At 44.7% G+C, this 15,189-nt stretch overlaps 2 long non-coding RNA genes across 3 annotated transcripts; one reads left to right on the top strand and one right to left on the bottom strand.

The window, feature by feature from the left end:
* Nucleotides 1–252: 252 nt before the first annotated feature.
* LOC144991044 (uncharacterized) lies at nucleotides 253–13,900 on the bottom strand. 2 transcript variants are annotated; one of them, XR_013654966.1, is made up of 6 exons: nucleotides 12,547–13,900; nucleotides 11,957–11,994; nucleotides 8,178–8,295; nucleotides 7,853–7,909; nucleotides 7,607–7,743; nucleotides 253–1,498 (listed from the first exon to the last, which is right to left on the bottom strand). It is a non-coding gene; the product is annotated as an uncharacterized LOC144991044 (long non-coding RNA). The 2 variants fall into 2 exon arrangements; XR_013654965.1 differs by lacking the exon at nucleotides 253–1,498 and having other exon boundaries at nucleotides 6,084–7,743.
* A 112-nt stretch (nucleotides 13,901–14,012) lies between these two features.
* On the top strand, nucleotides 14,013–14,828 carry LOC144994379 (uncharacterized). Its single transcript, XR_013657904.1, has 3 exons — nucleotides 14,013–14,144; nucleotides 14,262–14,296; nucleotides 14,480–14,828. It is a non-coding gene; the product is annotated as an uncharacterized LOC144994379 (long non-coding RNA).
* The last annotated feature ends 361 nt before the right edge of the window (nucleotides 14,829–15,189 follow it).

Genomic DNA, 15,189 nt, shown 5'->3' on the forward strand with positions numbered 1-15,189 from the left:
CTTGTCCTCCGATGCCCTCTTCCTCCTTTTCTCTGGTTCTGCTGTTTCCCTAAGACAGGGGTCGGCAACCTTTTTTACTCAAAAGAGCCATTTGGGACCCCCCCTAATGAAAAAAAAAGCACCCGGAGCCACAACATCATTATATATTATATATATTATGCATGTATATATTATATCAAGGGTGCTCATTACGTCGATCGCGATCGATTTTCAAGGACATAAGTGTAGATTGCGTCCAGAAAAGATAAAAAAAGTACTTCTTTCTTTTCATCTTCATGTTTATTTGTTACATGTTTATTTCAACATTATTGTTTATGTACTGATGATTAAAAACTACACAGTGAGTTTACATAAAGATACTTTTGTATTAACAGATGAGGCGTTTTATTACAAAGACAGAAAGCAGCGACCATCGTATTCATGCTCTGGTGTAAACGGTGCAATGCGGGGAGCGTGGCATATTGTGAGGCATTTGGCGCTGCTGGCTCCGTATTGATCAGTATTGATGGGGAACAACGACTACTAATTTAGTGCTCCGTCCTCCGAACACACAATATATTTCACGCACACACCTCCGCTCCGTGCTCACACCCCCATCTCCACCTGCACGCGCCCCTCCCTCGTGGCACGCGCGCCGCTCAGCACAAACACACACTCCGCAACAGTATAAAGCGCGTGCCTCACAGCTTCCTTGATGAGCTCGTATTTATCGGGCGAGAACTGCAGAGCTTATAGCAGGAGGAGAAACGGGGCGGCTTTAATAAACCCCGGTTGCTGGACAAGGAACAGGACTGGAGACGCCTGAGACTGATTACAGATCAACAACGCCCTCTGGTGTTTAGCTGATGCATAACAGTGGAGCTGTATCCCATCATGCATCACACATATCCCATACGTGGCATGTACCAACTAGCCTTCTGATGTAAAATGACTGCTAAGGAGTATAATGCTTTTGTAGAGCTTTTTAAAATGTATAAATCTTATCTCTAAACATCATCCGTGTCTTTCATGCAATGTAATGAGACACACAGACAGAAATGTGAAGGTGTCTGCTGTAAATATAACTATTGCTCACATCTGTTTATGTATGACTAATTATTTCACTCACACAAATTAATTATAGTGTGGGAACAAGATATTTATTATTTTACCCATGTCAGGTCACGGGCTCCTTAGTAAGACAATAAAAAGAACTATTTTTAAAAAATACCAAAAGCCTAAACAACCCATGTATAAAATACAAGCTTTGATAAAGAAAAGACACCAAGGCTAGAAACAGACAGTTCTTTTGGCTGCCAGCAATAACTGACTTATTATTAAAAAAGACTGAAGCATCAGCAAGTGTCACGTGCTTTGATGAAAGGTTTGCACCACTTTATGCTATCCCAGCATGCAAAGCACGTACATCCTGACTCTGAGACTCAGATATCAGACACCTCCCCTCTTCGTCATCCTCCTCCTCCTCTTCCTTCTCATGCTCAGCCTCACTTCCTGGAACCTGCATGCAGACACAGCATGGGATGGTGGGATTAATGAAGTCATCAAAGGGAGAACAGTTAGCAACTTTTAAAGGTGGAAAGATTTCATGGAACCCATGGAAACCTGTGAAAATCACAAATCATTGAAGAAAAAGGGTTCAGAGCACTGTCTAGTGGGTCTAGATGACCCAACTCCCAATGGTAAAGTGCCTAGGATAGCACAAGGGTTAAGGTGGAGAAGTCAGAGAATATGTGCTCCCTCTTTTAAGTCTGTGTTGAATGTTTTTTTTTTAAGTTTACTCTTTAACACACAAATCAGTAAAGAAGAAACAAAATTGAGTAACCATTTTTGGATTTTCTTTCTTATGACTTTTTGCACATTTAAACCCCGGTCATAAGTTATTGTAGAGCCGCCGGTCAGCCACTCCTATATTTTCATAGTTGAATTCAAACTGGCTCTCTGGCAGCAGGTATGTGCCGATTTATCAGTCTGGCTTAAGGTTTCAATCACGGCCTCACCGTCACTTTGTGTGCTTGGTGACATGAGTGCCATCGATATAGAAGAAGGATTAGCATCTATAATTTTCATAACTCTTTGTATTGCCAAAAAAACTATTTTAATAAATTGGAAAAACAAGAAAAATATAAACATAAGTCAACACAGAAATCTGCTGTTTGATCATATCAGCTTGGAAAAAATGTCAGCCCAAAGCTCAATAACTTTGAAAGAATTCAGTCTCTCTGGTCTCCTGTGGCTGACTCCATGACTTAGGGGGTGGGGGGCTTGGTCGTCGCTGCTCCTTGCCCTTCTGCCGTGGTTTGGGGTGGGGGTCGGGGCCTCCGGTGCCTGGCGGGGGCGGTGAGGGCTCCGTTGGTCGGGGGGTCGGGTCCGGTGCCTGGGTGGGGCGGGCTGATGCGCTGCGGGGTCCTCTGGGCTTGGGTGTGGGGGTGCGTGGTGGGGGGTGGGGTGGTGGTCTGGCTTGGCTTGGGGGGGTGGTCCCTTTGCCCGTGCTGGGGGGGGTTGGCGGGGGGCCCTGCTCAGGGGGGGGGGGGCCCAGGGGCGCTGGATGGGCTGCCCATCTGCACCTGGGGCTGGGGTCGGCCCTTCTCTGGCTCTGGGACGGGACGGGACAACCCTCTCGGGGCCCCCGGTCGCTCTGGGTGTCATCCGCCTGGCTGCGGGGTCTGGGGTGGGGTGGGGTGGGGGGCTTGTCGGCCCTGTCCTGTGGGGGGCGTTCTGGGGGGGAGGAGGGGCCCACTATTGGTACGGGGCGGGGGGGCTGACCGGTCAGGGTCTCCGCTGAGGCAACCGGTGGTTGCCCCGGCCGGTTGGCCGCCTCGGTCCCGTCGAGGCCTGACCAGAGCTCTTCTAGGGCCGGCGTTTGGGGGTGGGGGCCTGGGCTTGCTCCGGGGGGGGGGGGGGAACGACGCTTTCTGGCTCCTCTCTCTCTGTGTGGGGTGGTTGGTGCTGGGCCTGGAGTGTCGGCGCCTTCGGGGGTGGGGCCCATGGGCTGGGTGGGCCTGGCCCCTTTGCTGGGGGGGGCGGGGGGACAGCTGTTTGACCACCGGGGGACGGTCTACCAGCTGTCCCCAACTTACCCCCTTCCTCATATAACCTCATATTAGAGTGAGGGGGTGGGGGTTCTAGCCTGTGATGCGCCTTGGGGGGGAGCTACTTGGCAGTGGCCCCCCTCCTATGGTTACCATACGGAGTGGGCCCCCCCTCTTTCGGTTTTATTTGCACCTTAGACATGTAGGGTCCTTGGTAGGGGGGGTGCTTGGACATCACTGCCAGCAAGCAGCAGATGTCCTCCTAGCACCCTACCCGCCAATTTTAACCGCACCTTAGACATTTAGGGCCCCTTGGTGGGGAGGGTGAGGGGACATCACTGTGAGTAATCAGGAGATGTCCCCTTAGTGCCCTACTCGCCAATTTTAACTGCACCCCCCTTAGTACACACACCCCTGCCCCCTCAATATATACATTCCAACATAAACACACACACATGCACACACACACCCTCTCAAACACACATACACGCACACACATTTTGCAAGGAAGGTGGGACCTGGGTCCATCTGTCCCCTGCCCCTTCCCTGGTGGTGGGTGCGGGCCAAGGTTATTATAGTTAACGAAAACGAACGAAAAAACTAAAACTAGAACTGAAAAAACATTTTCGTTAACTGAAATAAAAATAAAAACGAGAGTTTTAAAAAAAACGAAAACTAACTAAAACTGTTTGTTGTGTGTATAAAACGAACTGAAACTAACTAATATTAACCCCAAAAAATACTTCGTTTTCGTCTTTGTTAATACATAAGTCTTTTGGGTTGAAATAAAGTCTATTTACTTCACGCTGCTAGTTTTACTGTGTATTTGACCCTTACGGCATCACGTTGTCTGTGACGTCACATGATGTCTGTCAGACACTGCCGGCTAGCGGTGTCATAGACCTTTACATGAGCGTGATGGCTGCATTAACAGTTGGGAGAAAGCGGGAGAGTCCTATTTGGGACTTTTTTGAATATAACAGCGTTGAAAACAAAAGTAAGTGCCTTGTAGTCGAAGCAGGGGACAAAATTTGTGGAACGCTCCTCAAAGGGAAAAACCCTACGAATCTAAAAGTACATTTAAAAAGCGCACACAACAACGCAAATCAACAGTACCTAGACAAGCTAGCCTGTCGCCGCCCTCCCCCGAAAAAGAAGCAAGAGCAGATAACGTAATGCTGTTATCGGCTGTTGTATTTTAATTCAAGGATGGTTGTCCTTGTGTCCTCTGAATAATTGTTTCAAACTGTATCTTTGATTTAGTTTTTTATCATACAATACTTATTCTGTTGATTTTGAATCATGCACCTGACAAATATCCTAATTTACAAAAACAAAAAAACAAAAAACTAAAACTAACACTAAAACTAATAAAAACTAAACTAAAACGAAGCAATTTCAAAAAATAAAAACTAATAAAAACTAGTAAAGTAGCGTCTAAAAACTAATTAAAACTAAATAAATGTAAAAACAAAAATTCAAAACGAAATAAAAACTAAAACTACTAAAAAATCCGAAACTATTATAACCTTGGTGCGGGCCCCTTTGCGACGGCGGCCGTGTCCCCTGGGTGCCGGCTTCCTGGGCCCGGCGGTGCTCTCTCCGCGCGGTGGGGGGGTTCACATTACACCTGAGCCGGGGGTGTTCGTGTCCCTGGGGGGTGGGTCCTGGTCCTTGCCCCTGAGCGCTGGGCCCCGTCAAACTTCCAACAGTGGCCAAGCCTGGTCGGGCCATATTTACAACACCCCTTGTGGGCCCCCCTTTTTTTTCCCCGGGGTTCCCCCCTCATGGGCGGGGGCGGCGGGCCCCTGCCTTGCTCCTCCCTGGACCAACCGTGGGCCGGGTGGGTGGCTGCCTGGAGCGCGGAGAGGGTCTCCCTTGGGGGGTCCTGGCTCGTACCTGGGGTTGGGGCGGGGGGATGCCCGGAACTCCTGGGTGGTGGTGGGGTGCTCGTCTGGGGCTGTGGACATCCTTCTCCGGTGGGGCCCTGCGTTGGGCTCTCCCGGCGCGGCGGGGGGGCTGCTTTCCTGGTTGGGCTGGGGCGGCGCTCTCTTTCCCTCTGCGCCTCCCTGCTCTCTGGCTCTGGGGGCCTCGCGGCGGTCCTGCTGGCCCTGGCCTGGGTGGCGGTCTTTGTCGCCCGGGGGGCGGTTGTTCCCTGCCGTTCCCGTGTGGCGTTGGGGGGATTCCGGCTGCCGCTGCTGCTGCGGCGGCGGTCTGGGTGTGGGGGTGGCTGGGCGCTCCTCCTCCTTCTATTCACATTCCACCATCCATTTTAGAAGAACATAAACACTCACCTGAGCACAGGTGTTAGCTCACCTTTGCACTAATAGTTTGCATGATTGAATGAATGAAATATTTCACACTAGTTGGTTTAAAGTCATAGGTATGCGTTTGTGAACACTATTTGTTTTGTGTACATGTTGACATGTGGACGTTTTTGCAGCTAGCAGGTATGTTGATAACATTTCAGTGTGTGTGTGGACAGGCCCCGCCCTTTTTGTACTACATTTTAACCTTACCGTAATGATAAACAACCAGTAAACCTGTCTGCTCTATGCTGCTTCATGGTCTTACCCCCCCCCCCCTCTCACTATCCCCCCCCCCCCCCCCCCCCCCCCTCTAACATCCTTCTCTTCTTACCTTCTTTCCTTTTCCGTCCGGTCCAACAACAGAAATTTTCAAACATGGTTGAAATTAATAAAGTTTGGCCTAAATTACAAAAGGGGTTTATCCAGACATACCTTTGGTTTGTCTGAAGATTAATAACCCCTCTTGTTAAAGTAAAATATGTCCAACACAAGAGGCCCTCAACTCTCATCTGCCTGCCTAGCTGTTGGACAGGACAAGTTAAAAAAAAAATAAAAAAAAATAAATAAATAAATAATATGGCTTTAATTGCGTGTTTGTGGGTGTGTGTCTGGCAGGTCATTGCGTGGTGTGGCTCTTTGACTATCAAAGTTAAAAATCTTGGCTCTTTGTGTCAAACTTGTTCGCGCCCCCCTGTTTGGTTAGAGGCTCTTCTAACTCAGTGTTTTTCAACCAGTGTGCCGCGGCACACTAGTGTGCCGTGGGAGATGGTCATGTGTGCCGTGGGAAATTGCCCTCATTAACTGGTCTAAGAACATTTTTCATCTCCAGGAAATCAGCTCTGTGTTCATCCAAACAGGCCCTGATAAAACACTGAGTAGTTAGGAATATAAAAGATCTTAAAATTACTTTTTCTTTGTGTTTATTTAATTCTATTAAAGACATTTTGATAAGAATGACTGTACCGCGATTTACCTGCAGATATGACAGTTTGCGGAAAAGTCCCGCCCCTTTAACTGTCTCCGCCAATCATTCTTGAAGGCTTAATCACATGTCATCAGTCTGACCAATCAGAAGTGCTTAAAGTCTTCACTTCCTTGTTCTTAATTCTGCTGATAAAGTCGCTCAGTTCTAACAAAACAACCAGCTAAAGCTCGTCTGTAGCGGTGTAGCTTTCCACAGAGTCCGGTGTCAGACCGTGGAACACGTGAACAAAACAATGAAGCTCAGAGACGCGAGTCTTTCTGCAATTTTTCGGCAGTTTTCACACTACATCTCCCGTGATGCATTGGCTTAAAGGGCCAGTGTCCCAGCGCACGAGTTGCAGAATTGTGAAACGTCTTGAAAGCACAACAAACAAAAAGTTTCTTAATTTAACTTTCATTTCATCTCTTAGAAAAAACAGCCGTAACCTCCTGCTTTTCCGGCCACAATTATCACAAAAATGCACGTGAGATTGCGGGCGGGGGCTGTCGATCAATACAGACCATGAATTTCTGCTTTTTTTTTTTTTTTTTGGATGCTGGTGTGCCGCGGGATTTTTGTCAAGGTTAAAGTGTGCCGTGGCTCAAAAAAGGTTGAAAAACACTGTCCTAACTGAGCAGGATCCCCGCTGGGTTAGAATTGCGCCTGAGCGGTTGGAAGGTTCCTCACTCAGTTCCTGAATAAACCCGCTCAGTTGTCTTTACGTCCTTTCACTTTATGGCAGAGATGAAAAGCCATACATTTTAGGAGGTGCTCTCAGACCTGCACCAAACCATTACCCTCTTCTATCGATCAACAATCCACAAATCAGCTAATGTTGAAAAAGAAAAGAATCCAGGAAATCACATTGTATGATTTTTAAAGCAGCTCATTATTTCTTAGCTAAGCAACTGAAATAGTACTTAATATATTTCAAAAACATCAAACTTATTATAATTTTTACTTTTGAACATTTACCCCGCCCCCCCCAAAAAAGCTAAATGATAAACAATTAGTCTTATTTATGAGCTCAGAGGGCATTCTCTGGATTTTTCTAATAGATGTTGCAACGGCAGGGAAATGTCATGGTGCCTCTGTCAGACTCCTCCCCCTCTCCTCTCCGCTTGGTTCCCTGATTCAGCCCAGCTGCCACCACTCAACTCATCATCCCCGCCTACCTACTTAAGGAGCTCCTGGACCAGTATTCATCGCCAGTCCATTTGCCCCTGATGGTGCTCATTTTGTTCTTACGTCTAGTTTTTGTCAAGCTACCTTGTTCCAAGCCTGCACCTAATGTATCTCCTTACCTGTCTCCAGGAAATCCCAAACCACGAGTGGTTGCCTGAATCAGCCGGTGTCTGGAAACCTCACTCAGTCTGCTTCTCCGGTCTCACCACGAGCCTCTGCCGATCATCCAACTCCACAGATCTCCACCAACACCGCCCTACAGAGGGATCCACCAGTGACGCCACAGAATCCAGTCTCTAGTATTGTGGACCACACGGAAACTGCTCACTCCCTAACCTTGCTGGCAATTCAATCTTATTACTCACCACACCAGCTTGCTCCTGTGTTTTCTTCCGGGTTCCAGCATCTGGGTCTCTAAGATTCTGTTATGACAGGAAAGGTGTTATAATGTAGAATATTCCAGATAATATTTAATCATTTATATTAATCATTTTGAATACAAATGTATTCCAGTGTGGATATTCAGAAAAAGCATGAACAGTGTTTTTAATGATCATTCCTGTTTAATATTGAACTCAGCAGAAAAAAACAAAGTGTTAAAAATGTCATTTTTATTCTGAGTATTTTATAAGGAGTGCATCATTCTTCAAATGGTTTTTGTTTAGAGAAAAATGTTATGTTTTAACTCACCAGGTTTTCATGCTGAATAGCTGCTGTTAGTCCCTGAGAGAGCGATGCCTGACGGGCCAGTTGGACATGGTCACTGATGACAGACTGTTGCTTTAAAATGTTGCTTTCTTCAAATCAGCTAATATAATAAGATATTCGCAGAGTTTCTGCATTAGTACAAGGAATAAAGAAGACACCAAAAAGTTTCACAGTCTGTTGAAAGCATAAATGTATCCCATGAGTCTGCGAGCAGCTTCGTACACTGAAGGTCAGGGGCCGGTTTCAGAAAGGAGGTTCAACCAACTCTGAGGTTAAACTTGAACTCTGAGTTGGTCAATCGAGAGATTAACAACTCTGAGTTTCTGTTTCAGAGAAGCTGATCGGAGTTAGGTCAATCAATTCTTTTTTTTTTTTTTTTTTTCTAACTTGTCCTGTCCAACAGCTGGGCAGACAGATGAGAGCTGAGGGCCTCTTGTGTTGGACAGATTTTACTTTAACAAGAGGGGTTATTAATCTTCAGAAAAACCAAAGGTATGTCTGAATAAACCCCTTTTGTAATTGAGGCCAAACTTTATTAATTTCAATCATGTCTGAAAATCTTTTGTGTTGGACCGGACGCAAAAGGAAAGAAGGGAAGATGAGAGAGGGACGATAGAGAGAGGGGGGGTAGGGGGTGATAATAGGAGGGGAAGGGGGATAAGACCATGAAGTAGCATAAAGCAACAAGTTTACTGGTTGTTAATCATTATGGTAAAGTTCAAATGTAGTAAAAAAAAAAAAAAAGCAGAGCCTGTCCACACACACACTCAAATGTTATAAACACACCTGCTAGCTGCAAAGGTCAATCAATTCTGAGTGGACTGATTCGGAGGTAAGCATGCGCACCGCGACTATAAGAAGCCATTATCAATGGAGCGCAGATATTACGAGTCACCGTGGCAACCGTGAAAAAAAGAGGTCTGCGTATTTTTCGCCAGCTGAACTTGACGTGCTGCTCCAGAGTTACAGTGAATATGAGCACATATTCCGGAAGAAAAGCAACACCGCTGCATCTGCAAAACAGAGACAGTTAGCGTGGGAAAACATAGCTGCTCAAGTCAATGCGTAAGTTTGCATTTAAATCATTGTTAGAAAATATTGGCTGTAATAACTTTTTACATAGCGTAATGTGTTAAATAAAAAAATGGCGATATTTAGGTGTACTTTTGAAGTGTTATTCCTGGTGTAATTGCATGAAATGCTGCATAATGTAGAGAACCAATCGGGGGAAAATGCATTTAACGTTGGTAATGCTTAGAGGACTTTTTTGTTAACCTTCCCCTCTTGCAAACTTTGGTCAGTTTAATATTAATACATTCAATTGTGTTTTTTTTAAAAGTGAACTTTTGTCTACCCTTTGATCAAGTGGTATAGGTTTATATGGGATTAAGAAAGTAAGCAGTACTAGCAAATTGTGTTTCCAAAAAGTAATTGTTACATTAATCTAATTTAATGTCCCTGATGTCATTTTCATGTAGATGCAATCCTGCAGGAATTAAAAGAACATGGCAGCAGCTAAAAATGAAGTATAAAACATAATTCAATCAGGTCAAATTTGAGCATGTCATTGATGTAGGCTTTGTTGACAATATTTGACATGAAACATCTACATAGCAATACCTATCTAATGTTGTTTTCATTGTATATATGTAATTGACTGCAACGAAAAACGGTAACGCTCAAACAAAAACGTATGGGGAAATGACATAAATCGAGTCTAGGTCTCAAAATCCTCGCACGACGTAAATGTAATTCTCTACGAATGAAAATTAATGCAGCCTCCTCATCTATTGGGTCCTCCAAAAAACGACAAGCCATTCTTGTCACTTAGACCGTCTCTGTGTGACGGAAATGTGGGCAATGAAGGTTAAAGCGAAAAATACCGCTTCGTCTTTAAAAAGGGGAGGGGACCGGCAGAAACCTTGAGTTTAGAGAATAAAACCTGCTCCCGACCAGGTTAGGTTTACAGCGTAAGTAACCATGGACACTGACTCCGAGTATAAGTTACCTCTTTTTCAGAAACGGGTTTGACTTACTCTGTTTACTCTGGTTTAACAAAAGGGAGCCGGTTTAGCTTGTGCTGGTTTGCGGTGCCTTCGGTCCGTGAAACCAGGGTTCAAATCCGGGCTGCTCCCTGTTCCCTTCTCTACTTCTGTGCTGGTCCCAAGCCCGGTTGCTTTGATAGGGTTGCGTCAGGAAGGGCATCCAGCGTAAAACATTGCCAAGTTTACCATGTGACTCGTTCGCTGTGGCCACCCCTGATGGGAAAAAGCCGAAAGAGAAACACACTCTGGTTTAACAAACCTCCCATTCTGAAACGGAAAACCCAGGGTTTCCCTGATTTCAGGGTTAACGCACTCAGAGTTTACACTTAACCTCCTTTCTGAAACAGGCCCCTGGCGTGGCTCTGACTGACTCTAGCCTTTTACAAAGAGCCTGGAAGTAAATAAAACAAAAGAAAACAACATTTGAATTCACGAGGAAAAACTGTTCAAGTAATGCTACAACAAATAGTGTGTATAAAATTGTTTAGAAAAGAAAATATCTATATATACCTATATATATACATATATACATACAATACAGACCAACAGTTTGGACACACCTTCTCATTCAAAGAGTTTTCTTTATTTTCATGACTATGGAAATTGTAGATTCACACTTAAGGTGTGTTCTTTGTTGTTTCAAGACGTCAGAGGAAGACTCGTTGTGCGCTGAGACGCTGTGACTTTAACCCAATGTATCATGGGAGATGTAGTAAAAACAGCCAACTAACAACAAACAGACTTGCGTCTCTGAGCTTCATGGTTTTGTTCACTTTTTCCACGGTGTGATGCCGGATTCTGTGGAAAGATACACCGCTAAGGACGAGCTTTAGCTGGTATTTTTTTTAGAACTGAGAGACTTTTATAAAATCGGAACAAGGAAGTGAAGACTTGAACCACTTCTGATTGGTCAGACTGATGACATATGATTAAGTCTCCGAGGATGATTGGTGGAGACAGTTAAAGGGGCGGGACTTTTCCAAAAACAACTGAAGCTACGACTAAATCGCGGCACCGTCATTCTTCTCAGAAGGTCTTTGATAGAATCAAATAAAAACAAAGAAAAAAGTATTTTATGATCTTTCATATTCCTAACTACCCAGTGTTTTATCAGGGCCTGTTTGGAGGAACAAAGAGCTGATATGCTGGAGATGGTAAATGTTTTTAGATCAGTTAGGGGAGGGCAATTTCCCATGGCACTCCTGATCATCTCCCACGGCCACGGCACTCTACACACTGGATGAAAAACACTGATCTACAGTATAATTTTTAAACTGCTGCAATGAAAAGGGAATGATGTTTTTGGTTGTTTTGCAATTTGTTCATTTACCACAAGTTTTATCATTATCGCAATACTGATCATTAATATCACATATCGCAAGGTTTCCTCATATCGTGCAGCCCTAATACAGAGCATCCCTCCTTTACGTGGTCGTAAAATGACAAATAAGATCTTTGACAGCATGAAGTTAACACTCACACAGGTCAAAAACACATTTAAATCTGTGGCAACACAACAAGCACTAACTTTAAGTCTGGCCAAACTGTGAACCAAATGAAAGTGGGCCTTAAAAGCAGCATTATTGAATATTTGCCTGCAGTTTGGTCCATGGCACTTTAAACTATTAGGTTCATGTCTGTGAACTTCACAATACAATGTAAATCCTCTTATGTTTCTAATGTTAAACTGCAAAACTGCCATGTGATCATATTTACCAACTATAGTCCTTCAGGAAAGGCCCAAATAACTGCACCTGAAAAACCAAAACAAGAGAACAAAAAACTTTAAGATTAAAAACTATACAGACACGTAAAAATAGAAATTGACATTTATTGTCATTCCCCAGTGAAAACTTCCTAAATTTTCTATAAATTATTGGTGTGTCCTGGCTAACAACCATTAACTAAAAGCTCTAAAAACAGAAGAAAAAAACGTAAGAAAAAAATCCAAAATGCTTAAGTCAGTGAAATTTAAAGAAATGTAACTTGATAAATCTAAATTATTTAACAATTCTCAGAGCAAAATATTTAAAAAATATAACTTCTCTCAGCACTAAATGCATTTTATGAACTTCACCGCTCTCCTACAAAAAACAACAACTTATAAATACTTTTATGGTATCTATCGTTACATATTTTCCTGGCTAAAAAGATGAAATGTGCCATAAAATCCCACGTTTTATCTGTGGAGTTTTCTACGAAGATTCTGTCTGAAGATTAAAAACGTTAGCGCCACATTTAAGCATGAATGATGCTAAGCTAACATGGACTGTCTGCAGCAGAAAGGCACGGAAACGATCACAAACCTGTTAGCATCGTATCTATAAAATGTACCGTCACTCCACGGCATCAGAAATACAAACACATGATGTTAATAATGTAGCCGGCCTCACAGGGTTCGGTGTCTGTAGACGTGAATGAAATTATGGCGCTCAGACACACACGTCTGTTTACTCCACAGGTCTCTTTATTATAAATCTTGCACAGCAGAACACATGCCCCCTACAGTCCCACTACCGTAACTGCAGTAGTAAATGCATGAACATGAGACACTGCATGGGCTGCTACAATAATATCCAAATATTCTCGGTTTATAGAGCTTAGAAGGCACGGACAAGATTACCGCGTGCTGCAGTCTGGTCTGTGGCAGTCGCATATGGAAAGTTCCAGCAGGAGGGCAGACTGCGCGCTTTAGTTGGTCCAATCAGCATGCAGAAGCATACTAAGCTGCATAGCGACTAACGACTAAGGTAACGACTAATCGATCCCATATGTTTACAACTAAAAATTAACGCAAAGTGTACGCTTTTTTGGTCAATTCTGATCCATCCATCCATCTTCTTCTGCTCATCCGGGGACCGGGTTGTGGAGGCAGCAGTCTAAGCAGAGATGCCCAGTAAACTTTTCTCTCACAAGCCACTTCCTCAAGCTCTTCGAGGAGGGGCCACACGCCATTCTCATTCCAACTGAGAGCCAAACCCTGTGTCAGAATTGGTGCCTGGACAGAGCCTAATTCTTGATTTTTTTTAACACATTCTGCCAAAAAACAAACATGCAAATGACAAAAAAAAGCCAAGATTTGTGAATGCTCTTTTCAGCAAACTATTACTATTGTTATCATGGCCGGCCCTCCCTATACGCGAATTACGCAGCCGCGTAGGGCCCCCGTCACCTGCAGGGCCCCGAAGTGGCGAAAAAAATAAAATGAAAAAACACCCAAATCTGGCAACCCATTTCATAGCACGTCCGTACCAACGTGCGCTCTGAATGTTGTGCAAAAGAAAGTTGCCTGCACTGTGCAACGTCCGATGGCCCGGCTCCACACGCGACCCGGGCCTCAGTGCTGTGCTGTTTCTGTATGCTTGTGTGAATGTTTGGTCCTAACTTCTGAGTTTTCTTACTTTTCCGCTGGCCTGATCCTGCACATGCAAGAATGCGTTTAGTCCTCATTTTCGTGTTGCTATTGCTCGGAGCTGTCCGAGAACTTCTCGGGGTAAGCTGCTCCAACGCTCCTGTGACCTTGGCTGGAGCTCAACGACACGTCTACGCCAGGGAGTCCTTATTAACCTTACGGCATCGGGGAGACACCGCACCAAGTGATCTACCCGTGGAATTGAGGAGGAAGCCGCTAACACGGAGATTAACGCGGCGAAAAAGAGGACGCCGTGGAGGCGTGCGACAGTGGCTCAGGAAAAGAGGACACTGCCCACCTCTGCCTTCAGTGATCCTCAGCAACGTGCGTGTGTGACAGACAGAGCTGTGGATGGTGGTTTGTCCCTCATGGTGTTCCATAGTTTAACATTCATGGCCAGCACCTGTCTGTTGAGCTGTGATTGGCTCACAAGGCTGATAAATAGCGGCAGTGGGAGTTCCATCTAGATGCTGGTTTCCTGGTTTGGCCTTGGTGGGTGAGCTTGACATGTGGACCTTTTTTACTAAAGCTTTTAATCATTTGAGTCCTTTTACTAAAGTTTTTAAGCATTTGAGTTTGCAACATTTTAAATTCTATTTATACTAACAGGTGGTGGCATGAGTTCTGACCCTGGGGCATGAGAGGTAATATAAGGGTTTGTAAAACATGTGTTTGTCCCAGGGGAGAACTAACTTATTTTTCCTTTTCAAGCAGAGTTGCCACTGCTGTTTTGCTTGTAGTGTTTTTAGTCATTGTTTTTAATGTTTTAACCAACCTTGACACCCTTGCTTTTATCTATTTTTAAACTGTTTTGTGCTCATTTTTAGTATCTTGGTGTCTGGACCTGGCTGAAGGTGACTGCCTCCTTCTTTTATCCTTATGGTAGCTGGTGGGTGCCATATATAGTATTGTGTAAGGGGGACCCCCCCTGTTTTCAGCCCATAAATTAGTGGTGACCTGCTCAGGTGCACCTCTTCTGTTTTGTATTTTCTTTTAATCCCTGTTTGGGTTGTGGTGTGTTTTTGTGTGCATTTGGGCCCTGAGCAGGTACTCCTGGTGAGAGTTGGATCAGAGATCTCCCTTGGTGGTGTTTGTGGCTACCCGCCAGTGCAGTGGGGCTGAGTCGATCCTGGAGGCAGCCGCCCTCATGCAGTGTTGGAGTGCGGTCCAACTGTCCGAGTCCATTTTAACTTTCTCTTATGGAATTTGTGTCAAGTTTTTAATAAATTATTGTATGTTTTTAACCTATCAAATCCAGTCTCCATTTGGGGTGCAAATGTAAGAGGGCGTTCGGTCAGACGTGCACTGTCAAGGAAAGTAGACGAACTAAGGATCAACAGTCGGCATCTACATGAATACAGGGAGTCATGTATGATCGTGTTGACGGAAACCTGGCTCCGCGAGGAGACACCTGACAGCTGCATTGAACTGGATGGATTCACCTGCGTGAGAGCGGACCGAGATCTCTCTTCTGGCAAATCCAAAGGTGGGGGTATTTGCATATATGTCCGTGATGAATGGTGCAGCCAAATTACAG

The sequence above is a fragment of the Oryzias latipes genome, chromosome 1 (genome assembly GCF_053564925.1).
Source record: "Oryzias latipes strain Hd-rR chromosome 1, Olatipes_Hd-rR_3.1".
Lineage (NCBI taxonomy): Eukaryota > Metazoa > Chordata > Actinopteri > Beloniformes > Adrianichthyidae > Oryzias > Oryzias latipes.